The sequence below is a fragment of the Micropterus dolomieu genome, linkage group LG16 (assembly GCF_021292245.1).
Source record: "Micropterus dolomieu isolate WLL.071019.BEF.003 ecotype Adirondacks linkage group LG16, ASM2129224v1, whole genome shotgun sequence".
Taxonomy (NCBI): domain Eukaryota; kingdom Metazoa; phylum Chordata; class Actinopteri; order Centrarchiformes; family Centrarchidae; genus Micropterus; species Micropterus dolomieu.
Window position 1 is genome coordinate 14,410,055 of NC_060165.1, and position 13,605 is coordinate 14,423,659.

Genomic DNA, 13,605 nt, shown 5'->3' on the forward strand with positions numbered 1-13,605 from the left:
ACCTAGTTGGTCATGATGAAATAAAAAGGTGCAGACTAATTCTGCTGAAACAATACATCAATTGCCTGTCCTGTCAGCCACCAAAGGGTATTTCAGGTCAACTGATTAAGAAGAGCCACCACTTACTTCCGATTAGACCTCCCTTAAAGGGAAAGGAAAATCCATTTTAAATGCCCAAAAGGATGCCGGGCCATTGGCAGTCATGACAGGGCATATTGCAAAGTAAAAAGGACACACTGAGGAACATCACTCCACCCCTGTGTCCTCCTTTTAACAGTACCACAGTAGGTCAAGACCCTTTTCATAGTGGGAGCAGGTCTGATATATTGGGAGCCACTTATTTCATTATCATATTTCAAATTCACATTTCCACAACATATGTGGCCTCCCTGAGAATACTACCCATTGCATGCATTAGCATTTAAACTCTGCAAACGAGATAAGAGGAGGACAGGGGGGAGATGAAGGAAGAAGGGGGAGTGAAGAAACATTAATAGTGTGTGAAGAAAATTATGGAAATTTTGATTAAGGTTCAACAGATGGGCGTCATGTAGATGAGCCACAGCTAACATTTCCGTGCCAGGGGAAATGGGTACTGAGACTGGTTCTCCTAAAATAAGGCTACACTAAGCAAACACTTAGAGGAAAGAAGAATTGTCCTACATGTGTGTTTGTGCACGTGAGTGTGAGCATGTCTGAATAAGTGCACGCCTCTGTGTGCTTGTGTGCCTGTACTTCAAATACTTCAGGGAGCAACAGAGGGGGCTTAAGCGCTTCTTGTTTTTGTCTGCACACTGCCTTCACACACACTCGACTGTGGCTCAAACTAATTACCTGTAGAATTCAAAACATTATTTCCCAGCAACTAATGGCTTCTCTTAATATGCCTGTAATTACCTGTCAATAGGATATAAGTGACAGCAGTAGGCCTGAGCCTAAGGATAAAAGGGGACCCCCCCCCCTCCCCCTCCATTGGCCATAACATCAGGAGTTTTATAACTGGCAGACATAGAAAAATATTGATAGCATTAAACTCTGTGCAGTGTGGGTTTATTTTCACTTTCTGTCTCTCTTTTTTCCCCTCACTATGTTATTTTCTTTGCCAATTCTTGAAGTGAATTAGTGGTCTAATTTGCAGTGATATGTTAGTGACCCAGTTCTAAGGAATGCTGTTTAACAGAACTATCTTGCATCATCCTCTCCGTTCTCTCATCCTAAACAGGAGACCCCCACCACGCCATTATATCTTCCTATTACATGTAGTACATGACAATTTCTTATGGGGCAGTCTTATTATAGGCTTCTGTTATTCCTTTCCCTTTGCATATTGTCCAAATCTTTTTCACTCCTCTCTGACACCTTTTCTAACTTTTCTCACATCATCTCCCTGCTATTCTTGTTCTCTTCCTCAGCCACTCATGTCCTTCTCTCTCCTGGTCTTTCTTTCTCTCCAACCATTGACAGCGTCCACAGCTTCTCTTTGCAATGCAGCAGGCACTCTCCATCCCTCCCTCCTTGCTTTCTCTTCCCTCTCTCACAATCTGTTGGCTGCACACTCTTGCCGCCTCACCCCATTATTTATTGATCGGGGAATGGGGGGACCAGAGGAGGGGCTGCCTATGGGGTCTAAGAGGAGGCTGAGCAATATTTCCATAAAGGATATTTAAGGCCACAGTTCCTCATCCACTATCTCTGGAAGACATACTGTGGGGTCATAGGGCATGATGAAAGGACAACCCAGCCCTCATGAAATATGGACAGCTTATAAGAGTGGCAATAAGGGAAGAGGAGTTGGTGGTGGGGGGTGAAAGGGGCTTTTACTGTGGATTTTAAGGGTGGGATTTGGTGGCTGTGCTGTAAAGGTTACAGTAAGAAAGACATAAAGATCTTAAATTCATTCAAATCTAAGTCATAGAATGTACACCCCCCCCCAAAGACAGGGCACACACACACACACACACACACACACACACTCAGTTCCCCATTCCCTTACTCTCTACAAACCGGTTTAAGGCCCACACAAGCCCCCCTTTCTCCTTTAAATAAAAGGACAAATGGTGCAGCTGGTGGCCTGGCCGTGGTGCACTAAAATTGAAGCGACATTGTGTGTCATTAAATTCCTCCACACCACTCCAGACTGCTGATTCAAAGGCACTGCTGGTAATAGGAATGGTGTGCGTGTGTGTGTGTTCTGATGGCCCTGTAAAAGGTCAGAGATGGTACTGCAGTCTCTTGTCAGCATTTATAGTGAAGCGGTGTAGCAGGAGAGAGAAAAGGTTGGTAGTATCTTTTCATTTGGGTTTCCCTAGGAATAGCTGGGGAAATGAGGCTGCGTTTCACGGCTGTCTTCACCGCATGCCAAGCAGGGAAAGGAGAGAGAGAAAGACGTGCAGTAGACAGAAGAAGGGGACACGCAGAAGGATGCTGAGGGGTGTATGAGAGACTGCTGATGACCGAGGAACAGACCCAAGGTGTGAGTGTTGTTTGTTGTGGGGCACGTGAGTCTGTGTGTCTTGCCAAGGCCAAAGCACTATCTCAGCCACTGCAATGTGACACAGATGCCAACAGTCAGACATGCAGAATAGGGGAATACACAAGCTTTAGATAATGGACACAGGGTGCCTAAGGTTGGCTAATACACATAAACCGGAATTACGTACAGGAAGAAATCAGCGAGAAGCAAACAACAATCTAGCAGTGAGTACTGTAGATAAAGGAAAGGAACAAAAACACACATGGGCTAATGAGGTGATGTGCTGGAGCTAAAATGGGTTAACTAAGAAATACCAGTAGGGAAAATATAGAAATTAGTTGGGCAACTGGGCAGTTGAGAAATCCTTGAATGTGGTTAGAAACACAGAGAGACAACTATAGTGAATGAGACAGATGTATCAGAGGCAGCAAGATGCTCACTCACGCTCCCTATTGGTTTCTGTAAGGTCTTCCTCTATAGTTACAGTATAAATGATCTATTGGCCATCATTTAGTAAGGCTGCATGTTAATCATTCATCACAGTATCCATTCAGTATGTTGGAGGCTGTTAGCTGGCTAGCCAACTTATGTGAGAGAGAGCAGAGGGCTCCCTATGGGACCCACTGAAATGGAGAAGAGCGATGGATCATCCCATGAACATTAATCATATTAGCCTAGTTCCTAATACAAAGCGCAAATATGAAGGAACTTAAGGTGGGATGTATTTATGTACGTATGTAAGTTAAGAATACAAAAGGATGAGAAGTTCATATAAAAACAGAAACATGTCTTGTGCTAATTACAGTGAAAATGAAAGTGTGAAATCTTTATATTTCTCCCCCACAACAGTGACCCCCAAACAAACATGGAGTCCAGGTCTGCCACAAGCAGCAATACAGACATGTTACTAACTAAGACCGCTTTCTACAAAGTATACACTTACATACATACTTACAGTATATATACACAATTCATATATCAACATGCTCTATCATGCGCAAACCACTGCACTCAACTACTAACAACCTGAACATATTTGTGCATTAGGATAATGAGGAAAGCAGGTTGGGTGCATTATGTTTAGTTTGGAATATAATGAGCATACAATAAACAGCGAAGAAGTAGTTAGAAAGCTGTATGAGAAGAGAAATAAAGTAGTTTGAGAAGTTAAAATGTTTTTTTACTGAGAATTCTAGCCAACCACAGCCTCCATTCCATGCAAATCACCAAACTACTTTATAGAGCCATCTTTTCGAGTCTACGTTGGATGAGCATTTGATACTCAAAAGATAACATATTTGGTAATCATTTATGAGTTTATAATTGTGTTACCTTCAGTTAAAGTCTTACAGTCCAACTTGACATTAATGCAAAATTGTTGAAAAGCCAGAAGCTGCCACTACTGTAAACATCAGGCTTTCTGAATTTGTAAAAAGCAGAGTAGCATCCCAATCGTGCAACTGTGTGTGTGTGTTGTAGAGCGTTGATGCTGACAGAGAGCAGACAGAGAACACGACAGCGTTAACTGCAAGCAGGGGACCTGTCACCTGAAGACGAGAGATGGAGGGGAAGGGAAAGAGAGAATACAGAGAATACAGAAAAATTAGAATATGGCAGGAGAGAGATTAGTAGAATAATCGGAGAAGTGCCTACGGGAGATGGCAACACATGAGTGAAGGTGAACAGGGAAGGGAGAGAAAACTACAGATACGGAGAAAACACTAGGAGGGAGAAAAGGATAAAGACAACAGCAGGCCATCTGGTGTGTGCATGTGTGTGAGTTTGAGTGTGCGTATGTGCATGTTGAGCAAATGGGCTCTTAGTTAGATGTATGTATATGAGCATTTCTGGTCTCCCACTCACATAGCCTCTGCATAGAGGATATTGTGGAAGCTATTACCATACAGCAGGCAGTGGACATGGCCACAAATTGTTGACCTGTGCCTGTGTGTGTGTGTGTGTGTGTGTGTGTGTGTGTGTGTGTGTGTGTGTGTATTTGAGACATTTATCTACCTAGACATTGTGTCTAGGTAATAAACAGTAACAGCTGCAGTCATTCCTAATTAAATACCTGTGCATCTGCTCCTGGATCTGTCTTGCTTCTTATGTGTATGTCTCTGTGTGTGCATGCATCAGTGTGTTCTATGCAAACTTTACTTCCTTATAAATAGTCAAATATTCCTTGATATCAACGAGTAATTAGTTTAAACCCCACCCGGTTGCATACTTTTATTGTAGCATCATAAAACATATGGCCCTCAATGGGTATGACCTTGACTTTCAACCAAAGTGGAGCCATTATTGTCATCATTACCATCTATAACAGAGTATGAAAAGGGTGAATGTAAAGACATAGAGAAGAGGAAGAAGAGAAGAAGCCAGAAGGTCAGAACATTAATCACTTTTGGAACTAGATAAGAGAAAGAAAGCTTGATGAAAGAAAAGCGGATGCTTCTGTTGTGATGATGATGAAGAAGATGATGAAAGACTGAGCAGACAGAGACAGAGCTCTTTGTGTGTCATCAATAGCGGCCAATGTCCAGTTTCTAACCATATCAATCTGTCTGTCACCATTCAACTCATCACCTTCCCTCAGGCTACCTCTGGCTCTAAATTGAGGTCAGATGTCACCAGTGGGGGTGTGTGTGTGTATATATATGTGTGTGTGTGTGTGTTTGCTTACATGATCATGAAGACAGGCCTAAAAAATGTAAGCTTGGGTCACTACATCCTACGCATCTGCGCACAAAAACCACATGAGAAGAGGCAGATGCACACGAACATCCCCAGCTCATCATGCCTTAGGGGGACAGCAGTACTTGACCCTGTTAAATATTTACTGGCACTGCTGTCATCAAGTGTCTAACACACTTAACTGCTGTTCTTAATATCACTGTCTATCTACGCACCATCTCACACAGTAACATATATCAAATATAAATTGCCATTCTGTGTCCAATCTTTATCTTCCCATATTTCCTGTATTTTTAAACGCAAGGCACCTTGACTTTTGTTACCAAGTTTAATAGAAGCCTGTCCAAAGGCCGATCTAAGACCTTTGAAGAATAACAGCTGATATCTATAAAGTTATGTATGTCCACAGTATACATAGGACCAGTGAAACCACTCAATTAAACAGCTGAAACCCTCTTGTTTGGATAATGGCAGAGACAAATCATGCATGCATAAAGGCAAATGTATGTGTGGGTGGGTATGTGTGCAAGACATCCTTCGCCTGAGGGGTAACACTCGGGGCAACCATTCTTGCCTCTGCATTGTGTTTAACCCCTGACCTTCCGGCGCAATACAGTGTCAGAGTCCTAAATACGTCTAGGCCACTTACTGATCGCTGGGGTCAGAAGAAAAGATTCAGCCCCAGGACATCATTGACTGAGATTTAGGAATGACAGAGGAGAGACTGAAAGCTTTACTGACAGTGGGGGAAGTGACTCTCTTGAAGAAGTTGTTGTTGCAATTCTGGTAAACAATGTCTGGGAGGTAAGCGTATCTGAGAGAGTTTCTGTTCATGTGTGAATATTTATATATATTAAATAGGTTTAAGCCAAATCAGTTCAACAGCATTAATACAAATTTAAATCAGTAAATGATGAGCAAACTGAAAAAAATGAAAAGAAAATCTGTATTGGTTTTAAATACTGGCTGAAAATGAGGTGGACTATCTATCACAACACAAAAAGAAAACTAAGAAAATAATCAACACACCTGCTGTGTATCTGGTTTATTTTTATGATACATTAGGTGCAACAGGGGACATAATATAATGGAAACTGACAAAAGGGCTCCAATAATGTGATATCCGATCCCTTCTGTGTTTAGGTCTTTCGTATTGTGTAAACACAAGCTTAAGTGTGTGTGTGTGTGTGTGTGTGTGTGTGTGTGTGTGTGTGTGTGTGTGTGTGTGTGTGTGTGTGTGTCTGTGTGTGTGTTGTGCAGGGGGACGGTTGGAAGTTTTCAGAATCAATAGTGTCATGTGCTTAGACATATGGTGGGCTAGTTATTGGCTGGGATCATCAAAACACACTTGACTCCATGAGTCTCTGTAAGCCACAACACTGGGGAGCTGTCCCACAAACATCTTGCCATACCCCAATGGTTATGTGTGCATTTTTCAGTGTGTGTATTGTTGTGTCTACTCAGGACACAGAGGGGATCCTTTTCACATTATTCCTGTTACAGAAGGTAAAGGACACTTATGGATCAAAGGAAGGACAATAATTAGGTCCTACTATTTCAAAACACACAACATCTGCTATCAAGGGAGAAGCACTTTGCCCAACAAAGCCCCTCTCCCTCAAGTATTTGGGTCTTGAGAGCTTTAAGGGGAAAGGGGGAAGAGGTCGGGAGTATGAAATATGGCGGGTGTTAGTTAGGCAGTTTGCCTTAGGGATGCTCTCTACGGCTCTTATTCCATCTTCCGCTCTATTGTGGGATGTTGTGTATCCTAGACCAGTCAATACTCCCACCCCCTTCCCTGGAGGTGAACCCTTCTAAAACATGCATGAGTTTAGGAGCTGGGAATGCACCCCTAGAGGCCTTTAGGGCTTTTCGAGGTGGTGGAATATCTAAAAGCTAAGTGAGACCATCTTTCCAGGATTAGATCTAAGGGCTTTCCACCTCCCCTCTAATACTCTTTTACAGTTCCTGCACTCATCTCCTACTCCTTTTACCTCTTTTTTCCTCACTTCCTCTCAGACAGACTTATGCCTCTATACATATAAATCAGTCCTAAAGCCTCAACCCTTGGGGCAGGTATATCCACAGATCCATCCTGTTTAGCGTAATGAGAGAAACTCCCATGTCCAGTGTAAAACGGTTAGATTTTAGTCACTCCATCAGGAACTGTACGACCCCACCATGTACTGTCAAAGAAAATTAATCCTTCTTGATCTCACTTTTTCAGAGCCTTATGACGCTTTTTAGATTTAAATTCAAACTGTTTGATAATCTAAAGGAGAAGCTGGGACATTTGGGTCTATTAATTTTTTATGAGCCCAACTGGCCTGTTGTGTGTGACCCAGCTGCTGAGGGCCAGGTGGGCTTTGAGTGAAGGGCACAGTGCAGCTGAACAGAGCTGGAGCAATGAGGAGCTACAGGACACATTAGAGGAAGATAAACATTGGGATAGAGTCAAACAAGACACAAAACATATTTTTTATAAAGTTGGGGTACATTTATTCTGTTCCCTATATAAATTCACTTTAAGGATGAATTTGTTTACTTCATATATACTGATATACTCATTTCCCTTCCATTCACAGCAAAAGTTGAGGATCAATGCCTTGTCATGCCTAATGTGCACTGTCTGCAATCCGTCATATTCAAAACTGGGTCTCGGTATTACAGCATAGCTGACACAAATCACAGCTCAACAGTAAATGTGGAACAAAGAATGGGTAGAGAGAGGGATAGATGGATGGATGATGAGAGAAAGGACAGCCACAGCTGATGGAGGAGAGGACCCCCTGCTTACCAGCACATTAATCATTAACATACAAAAAAGCATTAACGTAAGGTAGACAGGATGACGCTGAAGCCACATCAACACTTTACATGCAGTTCCTCGTTGGGAACATGATCAGCACCATGGAAGGGCAAAAAGAGTTTTTCTTATATAAGACATAGATAGGAGTTTTACTTATCTTTTAACTAACTTTCTATTTCATAAAAACCAACACTCCTACTTCTTTTCCACCATGACTTCGAATTTTACTTCCACCCATGTCTCTTTCACACATTTTCCCTTACCCTCACACTTTCTATTTGTTGCGACTTTACCTTCTCGTGCTCTAAATTCCTCTATCCACCTCTCCCTCCTTCGTCCTCCTTAACAGACAATGATGCTCACTGAATATTACACTCATCCATCCTTCTTTTAAGTGCCGCCATTATGGTTACCAGATGCACTTATGGCTTTTTAGGCCCATTGATTGGCACAATCAATACGTCATCTTAGGAAAGTTTGGAGACACTACATTAGAGCTCCCAGACGCTCTTAAAGCTTTAAGCAGTAATTTGTATGGAGATGGGTGCTAGTTCATTATGTTAATGGTCAACAGCAGGTCGGTTGGGTGGGATCTGAATGCCTTATGGCTGCTTGCGGTTTTCTTTTTTCCCCCCCCCCACAGGAGTACTGTGTTCAGCATGCTAAACGTTGTTTTCTCTTTTCAGGCCTTGTCACTACTATTAGTGTCATAAATGCCCTTGTGATCTTTTTTGTCATAACTGTCATCAACAGTATTAAAGTACTCATAATGAGAAACCACCGCATACATAGTGGCCAAGACTAAAATAAATATTATCACAATAAAAAGTTTCATATCTTTCGATATCAATAATTATCACAATAAGTATCAAATTATCATTTGTGGTTTAAACTCTTCTTTATGGTCAACACATGACAAACACTTGATCCAAACAGTGGATCACTTCACATATCTGAGGTAGAACATTCAAAACAATGATAAAATCTTTTTCAACAAATATGCATGAGTAAAACAAAATAAATATCTTGAATTTTAGCCTAGAATAAAGCATGCATTTAGTTCACCATGGTCCCCTTGTTTTGCATTACAGTAGCTACCTTCCTATGTTACTTGATTTTGTACCTAAAACTAAATTTCTCTGCAGTTCTAACACTGTGGGTTTATTCTCCTCTAGATGTTCCTATAACTTCCTATAAGATTAAAACAGTAAGTGTAGCATCCTCAACTTGACTCTCCACAGTTTACGCAAATTGATCAGACTTGAGCATATTTTCACAAACTATTTAAAGTTGGAGACACAATTTGGTTTCCAGGACAAATCTTTTCCTTGCAGAATAGTATTGGTTGTAATGGCTCTTTTCAACATTTCAGAAACGCCTGTTCAACCTTTCCCAGCTTAAAAGATAAAATGAGTCATCATTAGCATCATCATCACTATGATTTTCTCCATTGTTACTATGAACGTTCTGCACAATTAAACCCTAACACATGGTTGTGGAATTCACAAATTTGAAATTTGCATTTTGCTTCACAACAGATAAGCTCCGATTGCTTTGCTATCTTCCTACTGACCGCCACGCTAATCTGGCATGTCAGGCTCGCAATCAGGCTGAAGCAGGTGACATATGAGTGAATGGCTGAACAATGGGATGGAGCTCTCAGATAAGAGAATTAATATTGATTGCACATGCATGTCAGACAGATTGTGTCCATTAGGAGTTGCCTCGTTCTGCTCAGTAACACTGGTACCATGCCTTGGCTAAGGGCTGAATGAAGAGGAGGAGAGGACCAAAAGTTAATTTATTCAATCATTCAATTCTAGTTTTTAGACAGATTGAAGAGTTCATATGTGGGTTATTTTATGTTGATTAGCTTCACAAAGCTGATGGATTATTTCTATGATGAATGTACCAAATTTCATGGTTTGTACTGTACGGTCATACTGTAAATACTAAAATTCACTCATTTATTTGTCATTAAACTTATTCAGTCCTTCATTATTACTTCCAATTCATTTTCTGTGGTTTGCAAATGTGCTGCTGACACAGTAAACTACAACCTGAATAGGACAAGTATTCAGTCATTTGCTGACTAATTTGCTTCACTGAGAATGACATTACAGCCACATGTTCCATCCATTTCCAGCAGCCAGGTTTGCACAGTCCAAATAAAGCTGCCGATATCCCCACCCTGTCACCTATTCACAGATAAGGCATAAACAAAAGCACTCACACACTGGATAGTGTAAGTAACACCCAAATATAGATCTGTGTGTACAAGTGTGCATATTTCTGTGTGTGTGTGTGTGTGTGTGTGTGTGTGTGTGTGTGTGTGTGTGAGTGTGTGAGAGAGAGAGAAAGAGAGTGAGAGACAGACACACAGAGAGTGCTAAGAGCTATAACTGTGGGAGTGTTTTACAAGCTCAAAGCCCTGTGCCTGTTCCTCTAATTCAGCACACACATTGCACTTTCAGCAGATCAATGATCCCACTGTGCCACACACACACACACACCCTCCAATATTCACAAACTCATGCACACACACACCAACACGTACATTCAATCCTCCTCATTTTATCCTCCCTTCACTCCTGCTCCTGCTCTGTTTCTTATATACACACACTATCATACACATCCCTCCTCCCTTTTTCTTTCCATCCCTCCTTCTCTCTGAAGCCCTGAGCAATTACTCATCAAGACTCTAGAGAAGAGCAAGAGAGAGAGGGGGTGGGGGGGTAGCAACTGAGGAGAGAGAGAAGGGCAAAAGGATGGAGATGGATGTAGAGCTAGGGTGAATGAAAATTGCCTGTCACTGACCGCAAGAGTCTGTAGCTTTTAAACAAGAGCACCTCAAAACATCTGGTCTTCAATGATCAGGGTCAAGGTGTCAAGCAAGAGTGTGTCGTATCTGTGAAATATGTGCATGCGCAGTGTGGAGTTAAGGGGAGTGTGAGTCTGTGATGATGGTGGTGGGTCACAGCACTATGACACAACATCATATATTCATTGGGGAGGGTAATGTGTGCGACACTTCTGGAAAACAGTCCTATCGAGCAGCTGTAGCTCTCTCTGCAAGATAACACAAGCGCACACAATAGAAACAGGGATAAAATAGCCACAATATACTGGAGAGAAGTTAGCCTACAATAGTGAATACAAGTAAATTCACTGTATGTGTACATGGGTGTCTCCATGTAGTCTCACCAGCCTTCGCTAAGCTCTCAGGTTGATCCATTTAAAACACAATGGAGGATTACATTCTCATCTGGCCACTGGCTTCAGCCTGCACAGAAAAACACTAAGGCTTTAATACTACCTTGGCACACAGTGTATCTGTGTCTAAGGTAGTGTGTGTTTTCCCATTTCATGCAAGCAACACAAATTACAGCATACAACTGTGTATCTATAAGTGTGTGTATGTGTGCATCTGTGTGTGCAGGAGGTTCAGGCCTGTCATCGCGAGGGCAGGTTGGGGGGATAAGACCCCTCTCCAGTGTGGAGTGGTTGTGAATTGGTTTTGGCTCCGGGCTAAATCTCCTCACAGACACCTCTTCGTTTTCTCCACAAGACCAGAAAAGAGAGCTTTCACTCAACACATCCAATTCACTGTGATTTGAGCCAGTCCTTGGCCAAAATGCAGGTGTGAATGCACACACAAATACACTCACACAATGTCTCTCCCTCACTATGCATGCCGCTCTCTGCTATCTCATTTCCACAACGACTGAATTATTTTCAAAACAATAATGGACCCCCTACACAATGACCCCCCCCGTCTATCCAAGCCTGTGACTCATTCTTTCACAACCAAACAACAGCTTAACCACAAACCCCTGCACACAAATACACACACACACACACACACAGTTACCATTCCCCCCCACAAAGAAGACGACAGTTGCAGTCTGTCTATCCAGCAGTATTCAGGCCCCTGATTAAACCAGTGCTTATTGGTAATTAAACAGTGTGCTTTGTGGCAGTATCCAGAATGCTGTAAAGCACTCCACCTCTCCCCCACATACACTCCCCCCACCACCACCTCCATTGGCACAGTGCCGTCCCATCCTCTCCTTTTTTTCTGCCTTTCAGGGGGCCGCAGGTGGCACAATTGGCAGTAATGTGTTCTAATTGTTGGCATCTCTGCCCGGGTAAAGATACGTAGTGTGGTGTGGGAGTTTGGCGTATAGCAGGAGGGGAGAGAGGGATGAACAGAATGTAAGGTGGAGAAGGAGGTAAAAAATGGAGGGAGGGTGGGGAGGAAAGAATTGGGAGGAGGAAGGAAGGAAGGAAGGAAGGAAGGAATTAAAAGGAACAAGCAAAAGTAAATATATGCCAAGCATAGGATTTAAGGTAGAAAGGTGAGGATGTGGCACAAATAACGCATGAAAAGTAGTAGTACTGGGAATTAACTGCAGAGAGGACAGTGGGAGAAATATAAACCAATAGAGGATACTGTTCCTGTTGTGTCCAAATGTTTCCTTTGCTGTTGTTGTTTTTCCAGGCAGCTTGGAGAGGCTCCCTTGGGTTGAGGCTTAGCTATAACTACAGCAGAGGCAGACACAGCGTGAGCTGCTGGCTTCATGTAGTAACAGAGGTTAGACACAAGCCCAAGTTGCTGAGCTCCAGACCATATAAACCCCTGGGGTTTTCCAATTCACTCTACGTAGAAATGTCAAGGAGAGAGTGGAGTGGATTATGGCAAGAGTAAACATAATGCAAGTCAGTTACTTACTTCACTTACTTATCCATATCAATTTTGTTTCTCTCCATTACTGGTCCATAGTATTTCAACTTATATACATACATACAGGTGCTGGTCATATAATTAGAATATCATCAAAAAGTTGATTTATTTCAGTAATTCCATTCAAAAAGTGAAACTTGGATATTATATTCATTCATTACACACAGACTGATATATTTCAAATGTTTATTTCATTTGTGATGATTAAAACTGACAACTAATGAAAATCCCAAATTCAGTATCTCTCCGAAAATTAGATTATTACTTTAGACCAATACAAAAAATGGATTTTTAGAAATGTTGGCCAACTGAAAAGTATGAACATGAAAAGTATGAGCATGTACAGCACTCAATACTTAGTTGGGGCTCCTTTTGCCTGAATTACTGCAGCAATGCGGCGTGGCATGGAGTCCATCAGTCTGTGGCACTGCTCAGGTGTTACGAGAGCCCAGGTTGCTCTGATAGTGGCCTTCAGCTCTTCTGCATTGTTGGGTCTGGCGTATCGCATCTTCCTCTTCACAATACCTCATAGATTTTCTATAGGGTTACGGTCAGGCGAGTTTGCTGGCCAATTAAGAACAGGGATATCATGGTCCTTAAACCAGGTACTGGTAGCTTTGGCACTGTGTGCAGGTGCCAAGTCCTGTTGGAAATTGAAATCTGCATCTCCATAAAGTTGGTCAGCAGCAGGAAGCATGAAGTGCTCTAAAACTTCCTGGTAGACGGCTGCGTTGACCTTGGACCTCAGACCTCACAGTGGACCAACACCAGCAGATGACATGGCACCCCAAACCATCACTGACTGTGGAAACTTTACACTGGACTTCAAGCAACGTGGATTCTGTGCCTCTCCTCTCTTCCTCCAGACTCTGGGACCTTGATTTC